The 15,820-nt window shown below is 33.2% G+C and overlaps 1 protein-coding gene across 1 annotated transcript in view; it reads left to right on the top strand.

Annotated features, from left to right (window-relative positions):
* TBCA (tubulin folding cofactor A) overlaps nt 1-15,820 on the top strand; it is a 99,822-nt gene that overhangs the window by 67,419 nt on the left and 16,583 nt on the right. The window lies entirely within an intron of this gene.

The raw sequence follows: 15,820 nt of genomic DNA, 5'->3' as shown, positions 1-15,820 counted from the left end.
TACTAGTAATATATACTAATATTAATTAAGCTATTGTTGCCACATTGATTTATTTTAAAAATTAATTATATTATTTAAATTAATAATTAATATGACATTTTATTAACATCTATAAACTGGCAATTTTGAATAGAATATTTTTGTATTTATTATAGGGTAAAAATACACGTTAGAAATTTAGAAATAGGAATTTACCAAATACTGTAGTCAGAATTTTGAGTATTACCTGTCTTTCATTTTGGATTCCAAGCTGGTGTTCTCTGGAATATGTTTAACTGGATTTTAATAGGTAAGTTGAAAAAGTGTTCTGCTCAAATTAATTTGAGAAGGGCGGAGTTAAAAGTTAACATGTTTCTTTATTGTAAGATTACTCAAAAGCTTTCACTATGTGAATCTTTAAGAGGGGAATAGAGTATGCAATATTTCTCAAGCTATCTGTTCATAAAAACCTTTTTTTTTTTCAACTATCTATTAACATCTCTTGGAAGAGCGTTCCTTTTTCTAATGTGAAAAGAAACAATTGTTGCCACATTTGAAAAATGGCAATTTTTTTTTTTTTTTTTTTTTAAATTTTTGGCTGTGTTGGGTCTTCACTTCTGTGTAAGGGCTCTCTCCAGTTGCAGCGAGCGGGGGCCACTCCTCATCGCGGTGCGCGGGCCTCCCACCGTCGCGGCCTCTCCTGCTGCGGAGCACAGGCTCCAGACGCACAGGCTCAGCAGTTGTGGCTCACAGGCCTAGTTGCTCCGCGGCATGTGGGATCCTCCCGGACCGGGGCACGAACCCGCGTCCCCTGCACTGGCAGGCGGACTCCCAACCACTGCGCCACCAGGGAAGCCTGAAAAATGGCAATTTGGTTACATTTACATGATCAGTTAAAGGATAGATTTTCTCCCCTACTTGAGCCTGCTGCTGTGTCTTTCTTTAACCCCCAATACTATAGTTATTACTTGGGTTTTTTAGGTTGACCAGACAAAAGGATGTTTGTTATAGATATATTCATATGTTATCATGGTAGTCTATCCACAGAATCAGGATCCTGAAAGATTCTATCAAATAACTCATCTGAAATAGTCCAGGAAGACTGTGTAGAACAACTTGGAAAAAGCTGTGACGTTCTTAAAATGCTATAAAATATATTATTTATATATTCTTCTGTTTTTGTGAGATAAAGTTAGAGGTTTTTCATATTTTTACATGCTAACACATATTCGTGGGACAAGAGCTAAAGGTGGAATGCCTCCAGTTGTGAAAATGCAACATTTTAAAACAGTGTTTACTGACAAATTCAGAGAGTCAGGCTGCAAAAATGACTATTTTACTCTGAGTAAAGAAATGAAGAATAAAAGGGTGGAGTATTAGAGATAATACAAACTTTTTTAAAAACTGCAGACTATAATTAATATGATGCAGAGAAGAAAGATTAGAGGAGTCATTGGGAATCACTAAACTAACCTTATAATAATTAAGAAAATTTTACTATTGAATATTCACACAGATTTGCTAGCTGTTAAAATTGTGTCAAATACAGCTCTATATCAAGTACCATTACCAAATATTACTTAGAAGTAATGTTTAAGCAGTGAAAAGACTTAGAAATTTGACTTAATTTTTTAAAATGCTTCATATGTGGTAAAGTACAAAATAAATATACATTGAAAGTGTATTTCAATACTTTAACATATACCAGATTATTTACTATATGTATACCTTTAGATAGGAATATAGTATGAAAATTATTTTCAACTGTTAGGTTTTTCTGAATGGAAATTATTAACAGTTAATGATTATTTTGTCATTCTTCTGTACAAAGGACTTAAACAAGACCTCAGTTATCAGTAATATAAAAATAACAGAAATCTTCATACATGTTTCTTCTTGAACCATTGTGACCTAATGAACAAATCTTAGTACAACAAACTGAATAAACACATTACATACCAAAGTACCTTTGTATAATGCTAATAATCCCCAAATCATGAGTTGTTCTCTGGACCCTAGAGCTGTACAACTGAAAAATCTCAGATTTGGCTCCCAAATTTTCTCATCAGTAGTTCCAAGAATAACCTGAGTTACTGAATCACCAAGAATAATTACTATAGTAAAATATCATTAAATTGGGCTTATTTTATAATTTGATAAAATTCAGGTATCCTAACTGATGTTAACTTTTATTATCTATGAGAGGTGACAGTCATCAGTCAGCTAAGTCATTTGCATCAAATGATATTTTCTTTGCCCATTTAGTTATGATAACCTATATTAGTTTGGAATAACTATATAGTCCATAATATATCTGAATGTTTTAGACAGACTGAGCTATTTCACAGAATAGAGTGATGATGTTGGATATTCTTTTGCTAATAACTCTGGTTTGTCAGCATCCTTCTTCAGATGCTGCCTTAAATCCCTTTTGGATCTAAGTTGTGTATAACAATTTTGGAAGTAAATTGTTAATAATAATAGCACAGATACAGTTCATCCAATGTAGTAATGTGTACCTACCACGTTTTAGGTTCTCTTCTTCTTCTAATGCATCTGAGATTGAATTGGCTGGTTTTGGATTTTTAGTAACTGCATCACATTCTTGGCTCATATTGAGCTTGCAGACACCTTAGCTCTTTTTCCCTGAACTGCTCCCAGGCTAGGCCTACTTCATCCAGTATTTGTGTGATTCTGACGTTGACATCTCAAATTGGGAGAAACGGTATTATTTTAGAGTGGGATGGTGATGAGCTTAGTTTTCAACCTGCTTCAGTTAGTTGCCGGTGGGATGTCTAAATAGAGATGTTACAAAGACAGAGATATGGGTTTGGGCAGAGGATAAAAAGTCAAGTGTACAGAGAGATTTGTGATTTTAGGTAGTAATTAAAATTGTCAGAGTGTTTTTGTATGGAGATGAAGCAGCTGTGGGAGGTGCTATTGCTTTCTCATACAGACTCAAGCAGAAGCTATCCACAATAGTGTCTTTGTAGCCCTTTTATTATTAGTACACACTTTTCAATCTCACTGACTTTTAAGGGACTAGTTTAGAGGATTAGTGAAATAATTAGTTTTACATTTGTGTTTTTGAATTATTAATTCCTAAGACTTATTAATTTATTAATCTCCAAGATTCACAAAATTGCACAAAAAATAGTGATATTGTATTTGGCATGCATCAGTTTAGCTGTTTACAAAACGTCTTATTTATTAAAAGTAATAATGCATATGTTTTACTTGAGTAGTGACTATAACTTGAACCATCTTCAATTTAATGGATTAATTAATGGGTACAGGAAGATGATAAGGTAACAAATACCATCAAACTAAACATTTAACTTTTCATTTAGGATACACAAGAAATTGATAACTTGTTGCTTCCAGTGTTGGGACTGAGTGGCTCAGGGCAGGGATTGTGGGTGTTGGGTTGCCTTTTCACTTTGTGCTCTTGTGTGCGATTCAAGTTTTGAACCATGGGATGATTTTACATTTGGAACAAGTAAAGAAATTTCAATTTTGAAACTCATTTACTTTAAACATGAGATAGTATGATGTTTAAAAAGTATTGACACTTGAAGTTAGAAGTCATAATTTCAAATCCTAATTTCTCCATTTCCTGGCCAGCTGGCCTTAGATGAATCATTTCACCTCTTTGAAAATGGGGATGCTGATAGGGGCCCTGATTACCACTCAGGGTCATTGTGAGTTCATTTAGTAAACATATCTCTGCGGCACACACTGAAAGGTGCTCATAGGAGACACATTTTCAGTCCTCAGGGCATCTACTTTCAAGTGTAGAAGTAGACAAAATTATAACTTATATTTAACTTATAATTTCTGTGATAGAAATAAATATGCTATAAAAATTCATAGGAAAGATCCATAGTGGCTGCCTGGGGAGTCGCAGAGTAGGGGCTAGAGTGGTCCTTATTGAAGACAAGGACATTTGAGTTAAGTTTTGAAGAATGGGTTGGGAGGATGGGGGAGAGGATGAGAGAGGGAGAAGGCATTCCACCCAGAGCAAGCAGCATTTCCAGACCCATCTCATTTTATGTGTGTGTGTAGCACATTTTTGTTTTATTTATTTTAGGACAGGATGCTGTAGCAGGTTCTTCCTTAATTTTGCTGACCTCCAAAATCTTGACTATGATTATTAGTTGAAATTTGGAAATAGTGGAAAATTTCACTTGGGACTTTATAGTGACCACAAAAGAATTAGTAGAGAATGACTAAAACTCACTGAGTTTTAACTTACACATTTTTTTATAGACCATAAACACTAAATCATCGGATTCTGATGTCAACCTCCAATTGTTTCTCACTAAGGAGCTAGTGAGAATTCTTAATTAAGGCAACTAAAGCAATAAGCCTCTAATTTGCAGTTCACTTGGAGTTCCCAGATGAGTAGATTTTTCTTTTCTTGCATCTTTCTTGGTATTTTTGTCCCCACATACTTTTGTAAAGACATTGTTTCTTCTGTGTGTCTGGGGTCTCATCACTAAACCCTTAGTCTTCAAAAGCCTAAAATTTACTCTAAATACAATGTTTCACTCTGATTTCTGTAAACTGCTTTCTTCCAATATGTTTAGCAGAAAAGCTTGTACCTGCTTTACTTGTTAATTCAAATAGCTTCTTTCCCTAATCTTGAATACTTTTTTCATCTTCGCTGGGGAAGATAGGAATTTTAAATTGATTTGACAAGTTATGGAGTTCCAAGCTGTGAGTAGATATACTTTTCCTGGTGCCATATTGTTTACTTTATAGAGCCATTAAACATCTGAACTCCATAATAGTTTATAGACATTAATATTTAACTACTTAATGCTCACTCTCCTGTAAGTCACAGTTTAGGGGCATTGATATTTTACTATTTAATATTTAACATCCAGTATCCTGTAAGTTACAGAAGTACTTTGTAAATTGAAAATACAATATAGATAGAAGATAGTATTATTTATTATTGATATTAGCCTCCAGTAAACACCATGATTATTAAAAATAAACACAGATTTTAGAAGTTTTATGCCAGTTTAGTTTTTGTTGTTGTTGTTGTTTATGTGTGGTTTGTTGTTTTTTATTTTTTTCCTTGGGCCGTGCCGTGCAGCTTGTGGGATCTCAGTTGAACAACCAGGAATTGAACCCAGGCCATGGCAGTGAAAGCCTGGAATCCTAACCACTAGGACACCAGGTGTCAGGGATTTTGCAAAAATTCATGTGAGATATTTCTTAATACAGTGGAAAACATAAAATTGGGTATTGTATAGGTAATTTCCTCTTTACATTGTATTTATTTGTATGTGGGAAGAAAAAAAAATGAGGTATCTCAATTTCTAAGTGATTTATCTGTTTAGAAGAAGTTAGTCCAAAGTAAGAAAGCATTATTTCTATACCTGCAGAACATTCTTCTGTTGTTAATGACTCTATCATTTCAGATGCTTTTAGGTTCGAAGAAAATAATAATAGAAAATCAAACTATATGTGACTTAAACTATAAGGATGTTTATTATCTTATACAATAGGAAATCTGGAGGTAGGGTGCATTCAGAGTTGGTTAAATCAGTAGTTTAATAACGTCATCAAAGATTCAAGTTCTCTGACTTCCCAGAGTGACCTGTCCTTTTAGGCTGGATCTCCTCATGATCCCAAGGTGGCAGGTGTCACAGGTGATGATGTCTAGGGGAGAAAAGAGAATTGTACTTGCTATGTCACATTTAGGAAGAATGACAAACTTTTCAGAAGCCCCCAGCAAAAGCTACTTTAAAAATGCAAATTGAATATTTCAAACAAGTGGGGAAGACATAGTGTGCTCATAGGTCTATTATAAAACTTGAAAATGAATAAATAGATTATAAATATATATCATTTAAAATATGGTATATATAGGATTACATTTCTTTCTCAGTGGATCCCATGCTGCTCAAAGGATACTATTCTTATAAATCCAGGTTAAATTAGTTTTGTTTTTCATCAGTTACTTCATATTACAACCATAACTATGTTGGGGGGTGGACTGTGGAGGGGGGTACTTTTCCTGGAGTTTCTAATTGTCTTTCATTTTTTCATTATTGGGAGAAAAAACACATAAATGATTTCTGCCTTCTTACTCATTCTTCTTCTTAAAGATGTGTCTGTAAGACTCCATACTAAGATTCTCATTTAGATTGATTGTCTTCCAGGCCTACAACACAGTCAATACTGGGATTTTTTTTTTTCTCCTTCATTAGACTGTTGCATTACATTGACCATGGTTTCTTTTCTTGATATTCGTCTTCATTTTGCTGGAATACATTCTTAAGTAAATTTGTCAGAAAGGAGGCAGAGTAGATGAACTTTTTGAATTTTTATACAACAAAAAAAAGTTCACCTGGCCTATGACTTCTTTCATCACTTTTCCACATGACTTACTGTCTCTTTCAGATCTTAACACATATCCCATTCTCAAAGAGGCCTTCCCTGACCATCTTGTTTTAAATTGTGAATCCCCTGTATTACCAGCCCTTCTTCACTGCTTTTTCTCTTAGAATCTAAGAGAAATTCTCACAATCTAACATGCTATAATATATTTTGCTTATTGTCTTTATTTTCCCACTAAAAATGCCATAGGGCAGAGATTTTTGTGGTTTTGTTCACTGGTATATCCTTGGTACATAAAATGTCTGGCACATAATAGCCCCTCAGTAAATAATTGCTGAATGAATTAGTGAATTTTCCTCTCACTATTATAGTTATAAATCCAGGTTTTAAATTGTTTTCTCTCAGAACTTTGAAGGGATTGCTCCCATGTCTTGTGGTATCTAGCATTATTAATGTGAAAGATAAAACTTTTATAGGTGACCTATTTCTTCTCTGTTTGAAAGCTTTAGTTTTTTTGGGTCTCTGGAAATTCTCAACAATGTACATAGACGTGAGGTTTTTTCACTGATTCCAGTTGGCACTTAGAAATCCCTTTCAGTTAAGATTGGGGTTTTTTTTCCATCTCTGGGAAAATTTATTTATTTTTTTATTGAAGTATAGTTGATTTACAATACTGTGTTAGTTTCAGGTGTGCAGCAAAGTGATTTGGTTATGTATATTCTTTTTTTCAATTCTTTTCCATTGTAGTGTGTTACAAGATATTGAATATAGTTCCCTGTACTATACAGTAAATCCTCGCTTATCTATTTTATATATGGTAGTGTGTATCTGTTAATCCCACACTCCTAATTTATCTCTGCCCCCAAGGGAAAGTTTAGTTTTTAAAGAAAAAATTCTTCCCCTGATTTTTTACTTTATCACTATCTAAAACTCCTGTTGGTTATCAGGTTTATCTTCTTTTCCCTTGATGTTCATTTCCCTTAATTTTCTCTTTATAATTTTACATCTCTTTAATGTAGGCTTTGATATGCTTATTAATATTTCAGCAGTGAAATCTGGCATACTGTTTTCTTTGACTAAGATGAAATACTAAATAGTAGGCTAAAATAGGATAGATTGAATTAATATTTGCATTTTGTTTATGACTACTAATAATGAATGACTAAGGTAGGTTATCATATCAGTAGAAAAAGGAAGTATTCATCAATAAATGATCACTAGTTTACTGGAAAAGGATTTAGTCTAATTTCTCCTCAGACACTATATATTTTAAATATTATGTAATAAGAAAATAATATACATCTATAAAATTTATGAGTAGGGATGTTCATCACAATATTATTTATATGGGGATGACCTAGATGTCTAACAGCATTTAATAAGCTGTCATACTGGTATTATGAAATGCTTTGCAGCCGCTAACAGCTATATTTTCAAAGAATATTTAATGAGATTGGAAATGGTACACTATCCCATTTATTTATTTATTTATTTACTTATTTATTTATATACAGTTGAACAACATGGGTTTGAACTGCATAGGTCCACTTATACATGGATTTTTTTCCATAAAGATGTACTACATTACTATTTTTGATCCATGGTTCAAGGACGCAGAATCAGATACAAAGGGTCAACTATAAAGATATACATGGATTTTTGACTGTGAGGAGGATCAGCATCCCTAACCCCTGAGTTGTTCAAGGATCAGTTGTGTGTGTATATAATATAAATTTTCGCACATGTTTAAAAAAAACTAGTGAAAAATATTCAAAATGTTAATACAGGTTTCATAATCCCTTATATGAAACTGTTGGGCCCATATGTATTTCTGAATTCCAGGTGTTTTAGATTTTGGAACACTAATAAATGCATTTACATGATAGTGTCTAGAGAAGCACTCTATAATCAAACACATTCATATTTCTGCAGTGAAACGTGATTGTTCACATTAAGTAGAATACATAAAGTCTAAAAATATTTTCATGTCAGTTGAGGTCACATTTTGCTGGTAAATGAGTTTATGCCAAACTTAATTTTTTAATTCCAATTTTTTTTAATGTTTTTGGAATTTTAGAATTATGTCCATTTTGGATCAGTAGTAGTTAGCTTGGGCAATGAGATTATGACTGATATTAAAATTTTATTCTTTATAATTTTTCAAATGTTCCTGTACTTATAGGAGCATATGCATATGTATGTTACAGAAAAATATTTTAGTAACAAATTTAAGAACTATGACTATATATACTTGAGTTAAGTTTTCTTATTAAATCTTAGCCTTTCCTAGAGAAAGGAAGAAGAGTCCAATTCACCAGAAGCTATTCATTCATAGATTTAACAAATGCTTATCCAGCAACTATACTATTTTAATAAACATAGATAACCTTATAAGTTTTCAGGGAAGTTAATATTTCAAACATAATATAATACCATTTCACACTCTTCTTATTGTCAGAAATTTAGTAACTCATACAATTCCAGTTGTTCACCAGGATGCCAAAGAGAAGCAGGAAATTTCATATACTGCAGGTTGGGTATCAATTGATACAACCATTTTGGAAAGCAATTTGATAATGTATAGTAAAGCTGAAGTTGTGTATATACTCTGTAAAACCTCTTCCATGTCGTGTGACTTGTCTCGGTACATTGATTTAAACTGTTTGAAGGTGGAACTTTTTCAGTCTCTCTTGCATCTTGCCTTAGCATTTTATTTATTGTAATTTTACACGCTGGTATTACTGGGTTCTCACTAACTGTGATTTTTTTTCTTTTGGGGGGCAGTACATTTGCTATTCAGTAACTTCCTGAGCCTTTTCACAGTATGGCTTTTTTTTTTTAACAAAAACTTTACTTATGCTAGTTTTGATATTCTAATAGTCATGTAAATATTCAGCACCTTTACTTGTCAACTATGATACATAGTTGACTGTCTTGTCAATTTTGCTGAGGCGATGACTGCTATTTTCCATGGAGAAGTACATGGAGTAGGATGACTAGGATTACCAACCAGAGCTGTCAGTGGATCTAGGCATAGAATTTATCTCTTTCATTGTATGCTTTCTCAGAAATCACTGTATTTTTTTTATTTCTCAAATTTTGTGAATCACTTTTGTTCCACTTCAGAATTGTCTTATGTATCTCTTTAAACTGAAAATGTTAAAAGGCAATAGTGAGATTTTTAGACTCAACTTTTCATTCAGCAAACATTGAGTGTCTACCATGTGTCAATCACAGATCAGGAATACAGTATGAATACAACCTAATCCCATCTTCAAGGAACTTAAGACCTAGCAAATAAGACTTGGTTTCAGTGTAGTGTGGTAAATGCTAAGATGGTTAAGTAGGGGTTGGATAGAGTTAAGTCAAGGTCTTCCAAGTCAGGGGTCAGCAACCCTTTTTTGTAAAGGGCCAGGTAGTGTATATTTTAGACTTTGTGAGCCATATTGTCACAACTACTCATCTCTGCTGTCATTACGTGAAAGTAGCTATAGAGGATACATAAATGAATGAGTGTGGCTGTGTTCCAATAAAACTTTATTTATGGACACTGAAATTTGAATTCCCTATGATTTTCACATGTCACAAAATATTTTTAAAATATCTTTAACCATTTAAAAATGTGAAAACTATTTACAGTTCTCAGACCATACAAAGACAGATGGCAGGCCAAATTCAGCTCACTGGCCATAGCTTGCCAACCCTTGTTCTAGGTTTTTGAATTACAGGATATTGTTAAATGTGCTTCTTTCTGATAGCTTATCCAGTCCCAGCTACTTTCATTTACTAGAGGAGTTTAGTAACCTGTCATCTTTAGAAATATTGAAAGTCCCATTGCTAATCCCAGTGGTTTCTGGTTATCCCTGATATTCTGAATGCTAATTGTGATTCTATTAAGATAATAAAAACAACAATAATAGCTCTACTGCATTAATGATAGCAAGTTTCCCAGCCCACAGGTTCTAAACTCAGTTGCTTACAGGGTCGAGTAAAAGGCTTGAGTGTTTGAGAAACAGGGAGTCGTATGAGTTGGGGCACAGTGAACAGCAACACATGCCTCATCTAAAACAGTCAACAGCCACTACTTAGTTCCATCCAGTAGTAGGATGCAGGCCTAATATTCCCTTATAAAAAACGTCTTAAGAGAAGCCAGAAATCCAGACTTAAATCTCCCAGTTGTTTAATTTGGTAACAAATATGTTTGGTTTTTTTTTTAATTCTTTCTGTGAATAAAATAAAACCATCTTTAGGTCCCATTTAAGCAGGCTGGCAACTTGCCATCTCTGTCCTAGCATTTTCTATGTCAAAGGAACTTTTACAGAAATATCTATAGTGATATGCATTAATGATTTTATTTTGAAATTTTAAACCTCAGAGGATATTTTTATCTTAATACTGAAAATTATTGTTAAAGCAGTTTTAAACTATAAGTCAAATGCAAATTTCTATACATGATGTTCACATGTTCAACTCTCAGTAAGTCCAGGTTTGAATGTATCCAGTACTACTTACAGCTTTCCCCTATAGCTGAATTTATGGTCACAAGCTTTTTTTCTTTTTCTTTTTGTTAACAACTTTATTGTGATGTAATTCAGATACCCTATAAATCACCCACTTAAAGTCTACAATTAGTTTGTTTTTAGTATATTCCCAGAATTGTGCAGCTGTCACCACAGTCATTTTTAGAACATTTTTATTACCCCAAACCCTTTAGCTATTACCCTCCAAATTCCCCCATCCTAGGCAACCTCTAATTTACCTTCTGTCTCTATAGATTTACCTATACTGGATATATCCTATAAATAGAATCATACAATATGTGGCCTTTATGTCTGACTTATTTCACTTAGCATAATGTTTTTAAGGTTCATCTAGATTGTAGCATGATTCAGTACTTCATTTCTTTGTATGCTGAATATTATTCCATTGTATGATATACCATATATTGTTTGTCCATTCATCAGTTGATGGACTTTTAACTTGTTTCCACATTTTGCCTATTATGTATGCATAATGCTGCTATGAACATTCATGTACAAGTTTTCATGTAGACATATGTTTTCATTTCTCTTGGGTATATACTTAGGAATGGAATTACCGAGATATATGGTAACTCTGTTTAAGCTTTTGAGGAATGGCCAAGTTTCCAAAGCAGTTGCAACAATTTACATTTCCACTAGCAGTGTTTGGTGGTTTCAGGTTTTCCACATTCTTGTCAGCAACACTTGTTATTATCTGACTTTTTGATTATAAACATCTTCATGAGTGTGAAGTGCTATCTTGCTATGGTTTTGATTTGCATTTCCCTGATGACTAATGATGTTGAGCATCTTTCCATGTACTTATTGGGCATATGTATATCTTCTTTAGAGAAATGTCTATTCAGCTTGCCCATTTTTAATTGGATTTTTTAAACTTATTTTATTAATATTATTGAATTGTTCTTTATATATTCTAGATACAAGTTCCTTATCCAGTATATGATTTGCAAATATTTTCTCTCATTCTGCAGTTCTCTTTTCACTTGCCTGATAGTGTCTTTTTTTGGCCACCTGGACCCTCAGCAGTGAAAGTACAGAGTCCTAACCCCTGGGCCACCAGGGAATTCTCTGATAGTGTCTTTTGAAGCACAGAGTTTTTAAAATTTTGATGAAGGCCAATTTTTTTTTTTCTTTTTCTTGTGCTTTTGGTGTCATATCTAAAAAGTCATTGCCAAGTCCAAGGTCACCAATATTTACCTCTATGTTTTCTTCCAAAAGTTTTATAATTTTAGCTTTTTAGATCTTTGATCCATTTTGAGTTAATTTTTGTATATGGTGCAAGGTAGGGGGGGGTGGTGGAAGTCATAGGCTTTTAACTTCAAAAATCAAACCAAAGGTAAAATATCTGAAAATACTAATAAATAAATACACAAATAAGTGGCAAGGGAGACATGAAACAAGATTGCCAAAATATTAATAATTGTTGACTGAGTGATGAGTACCTGGGGTTTATTATGCTATTTTCTCTACATTTTTTGTTTGAAAATATTCATATAAAATGTTCTTCTAAATATCAAATTTTTTTAGATCAATTTATTACAGTTTCTTACTATCAATTGCAGGCTTGTCATTTGTATCTTTAGCATGGCTTGGTGTTGGGCTGTTAGTTACTAGATGGCCATAAGTACAAATTCGGTTATAACTATGAAAATCTTATTTACCATATGAGAAACTGTAAAATCAAGATATCAAATTAAGCTAAAACTTTTTATCCCAAGGTTTCTTAATTCTTGATTTACCCCCAAATTTTATTCTATTTAGAATTTTATGAACAGTATATTTAAATGTGTTGTATGCAGATTTGTGTAAAGTTTATAGATTACTACAGTGTACTTCTCAAACTTGTGTTGAGAGGCAGCTGTTCTGGAGAATGCTGAGTGGGGGAAAGTTCTTTTTTGCCTCAAGTAAGCTTGCAGTTGAACAAAATTAAACTGATTTTCTTACTACAAGATTTCTCAGGACCCTTTAATGTGCAAATACGTATCATAAATTTTTAAGATTTGGCAAGCAGTGTTTTTTAAGCTTATTTGACTACTCATGTGCTATGGAATAGTTTGTAAAACACTGGCCTGCATATTTAAAATCACGTTATGTCCGTACATAGACAGTTAAGTAGTTTGTTATCATTTGATTATCATTACCTAGATGGCTGTCATTTCTTAAAATTTCTCCTTATGTCTATCCTTTTCTGTTGCTTTTTCTTGTTTCTTTATTTTACTCTTATATATTTGTCTAACTACTAAAAGTGACCAAATTTTGAACTTGCTATGTTTCTCTGTAGGTGTGGGGTTTGTAAGACTAAAAAATATTTTCAGGGCTTCCCTGGTGGCACAGTGGTTGAGAATCTGCCTGCCAATGCAGGGGACACGGGTTCGGGCCCTGGTCTGGGAAGATCCCACATGCCACGGAGCAACTAGGCCCGTGAGCCACAACTACTGAGCCTGCGCGTCTGGAGCTTGTGCTCCACAACAAGAGAGGCCGCGATAGTGAGAGGCCCGTGCACCGCGATGAAGAGTGGCCCCCGCTTGCCGCAACTAGAGAAAGCCCTTGCACAGGAACAAAGACCCAACACAGCCAAAAATAAATAAATAAATAAAAATAAAGGAATTCCTTTTTGAAAAAAAATATTTTCAGTTAATTATGCCTTTAAAATATAATAAGTTATGACTTTATATTTATTTGTACTTGTTATTTTAATAGCATTTGAAAAACTAGCAAAAGATAGCAATGTTTAGAGAATTACAACTATTAGGTGTATTTTGGTATCTTTCTAATTGAATTTTGCTTTATTCCAGAACATATAGAAAATATAGCCAAAGGAGTAACTAGCAGACTTTAAAATCATTCAGAATTGTGCCACTCAGAGATAATTATAAGCATCTAAATTTTTTTGATAAAAGTAATACTTATACATGGGGAAAAAAAACCCTGGAACTTTATTGAGAGGCATAAAATGAAAGCCTCTCTATTTACCTCCCAGCTGACCATCCCTACCCCAAATCATTAGGGCTTTTCTCCTCAGGTAACCACAAATAGTAGTTTCCCAGGTATCCTTTGTTATTTGTTTCTTGAATATCCTTTGTTGTTTGTTTATATTCATGGCAACATAGAATTTATACCTATTTTGTTTTGTTTTTCACTTTGAGATATTTTAGGATGAGAATTTGAAGGTCACATATTATATTCTACTGTAAATACTGTTAACTTTTTGTTATGTTTCTTTCCATCTATGTCACTAGTGCAGGATCATGAAGGACAGGATGAGCCTTGCTTGCACAACTCAAAATTCCAAACTGGAACATTTTAGTATTTTAATATTTAGTATGCAGTTTATGTGGTGATTTAAATCCAAACTAAAGCTGACTTAAAAGACTTCCAAGTAGTATGACAAAAGATTTTTTAGATTTGTGAACTTATGTTAAGTCCTATTAGAATATGAAAATTAAATTGTCTTTTGAAATACACTTAAAAATCTTCATTGCAAATGATTAGACAAAAAGCCATGCTCTAATATGATTTTTAATTCCATCCCAGTAACATAGGTCTAGAAGTAAGTCAGCAAGCCAGATGGAAAAAGCTGCTTTTAATAACTATGGGACTGTGAAAGTTTTTTCTTCTGTTCCTTAGGAAATATGTATATAGGAACATTAGTGTTTTCTTGGACTGCACTTTTCTTTTACATTAAAACTTTGATTAATGAGAATTAGGGGAGATTGCACTGTTATGGTTAATTGAAGTTTGGTTATCTGAGGAATAATTAGTAGAACTTCGTATTGCTCTGTTCCTTGTTGTTGAAAATCTTCCTGATCTCTGTCAATACCCGTTCTTGCTTTAGCAATTAAATACTTGTTTGTTTCCACTATTTGTCTGTGAGAGAACCATGTCTAAATTATATATCCCAGTCCCTCGCACAGGAAGGTCAGACACAAAATTAAGTGCATAGTAAATACTTTTTAAACACTTTGGTTGTTGAAAATAACCTAGTCTTTCTTTGTTTTGGATTTGGCATGCAATATACTGACTTTTTTCTCAGTAAGCTGAGCTTTTACCATTATGTTGTTTCAGGTACATGTATAAAAATTTGGATAACATATATCAGTTAAAAAAAGACATTAGAGCCACGAAAGGCCCCGAATAGCCAACAATATGGTACTGGCCCTAAAACAGACACACAGATGAATGGAACAGAATAGAGAGTCCAGAAATAAACCCACACTCATATGGTCAATTAATCTATGATAAAGGAGACAAGAATATACAATGAGGAAAAGACAGTCTCCTCAATAAATGATATTGGGAAAACTGGACAGCTACATGCAAAAGAATGAAACTGGACCACTTTGTTACACCATATTCAAAAATAAACTCAAAATGTGTTAAAGACTTTAATGCAAGACCTGAAATCATAAAACTCCTAGAAGAAAATATAGGCAGTAACCTCTTTGACATTGGTCTTAGCAATTTTTTTTTTTGGTTACTCCTCCTCAGCAATGTGGATGGACCTGGAAGGTGTTAATGCTAAGTGAAATAAGTCAAACTGAGAAAATACCGAATGATTTCACTTACATATGGAGTCTAAAAAACAAAACAAAACAGAAACAGACTCATTTGATACAGAGAACAAACTGGTGGTTGCCAGAGGGAAGACGGGTTGGGGACACAGACAAAATAGGTGAAGAAGATTAAGAGATACAACTTTGTATGGTTACAGATGACATATGGTTATTGCGGTGATAATTTCATAATGTATAAAAATATCAAATCACTATATTGTACACCTGAAACAAATATATTATTAATGCAATTTTAAGTAAATAAGTAAAGCAAACAATATAGAAATGTTAGTATATAATAATTTTGAATGTTATTTTTACATTGTAAATACAGTTACTATAATGGAATGTTTTTAATTAAAAATTTAAGAATTCTATGCTTTGATAGATTGA

This window comes from Eschrichtius robustus, chromosome 2, assembly GCF_028021215.1.
Source record: "Eschrichtius robustus isolate mEscRob2 chromosome 2, mEscRob2.pri, whole genome shotgun sequence".
In the NCBI taxonomy this organism is placed as follows: Eukaryota; Metazoa; Chordata; class Mammalia; order Artiodactyla; family Eschrichtiidae; genus Eschrichtius; species Eschrichtius robustus.
Note: the sequence above shows the minus strand (reverse complement) of the source record. Positions and strands in the feature narration are given on the sequence as shown.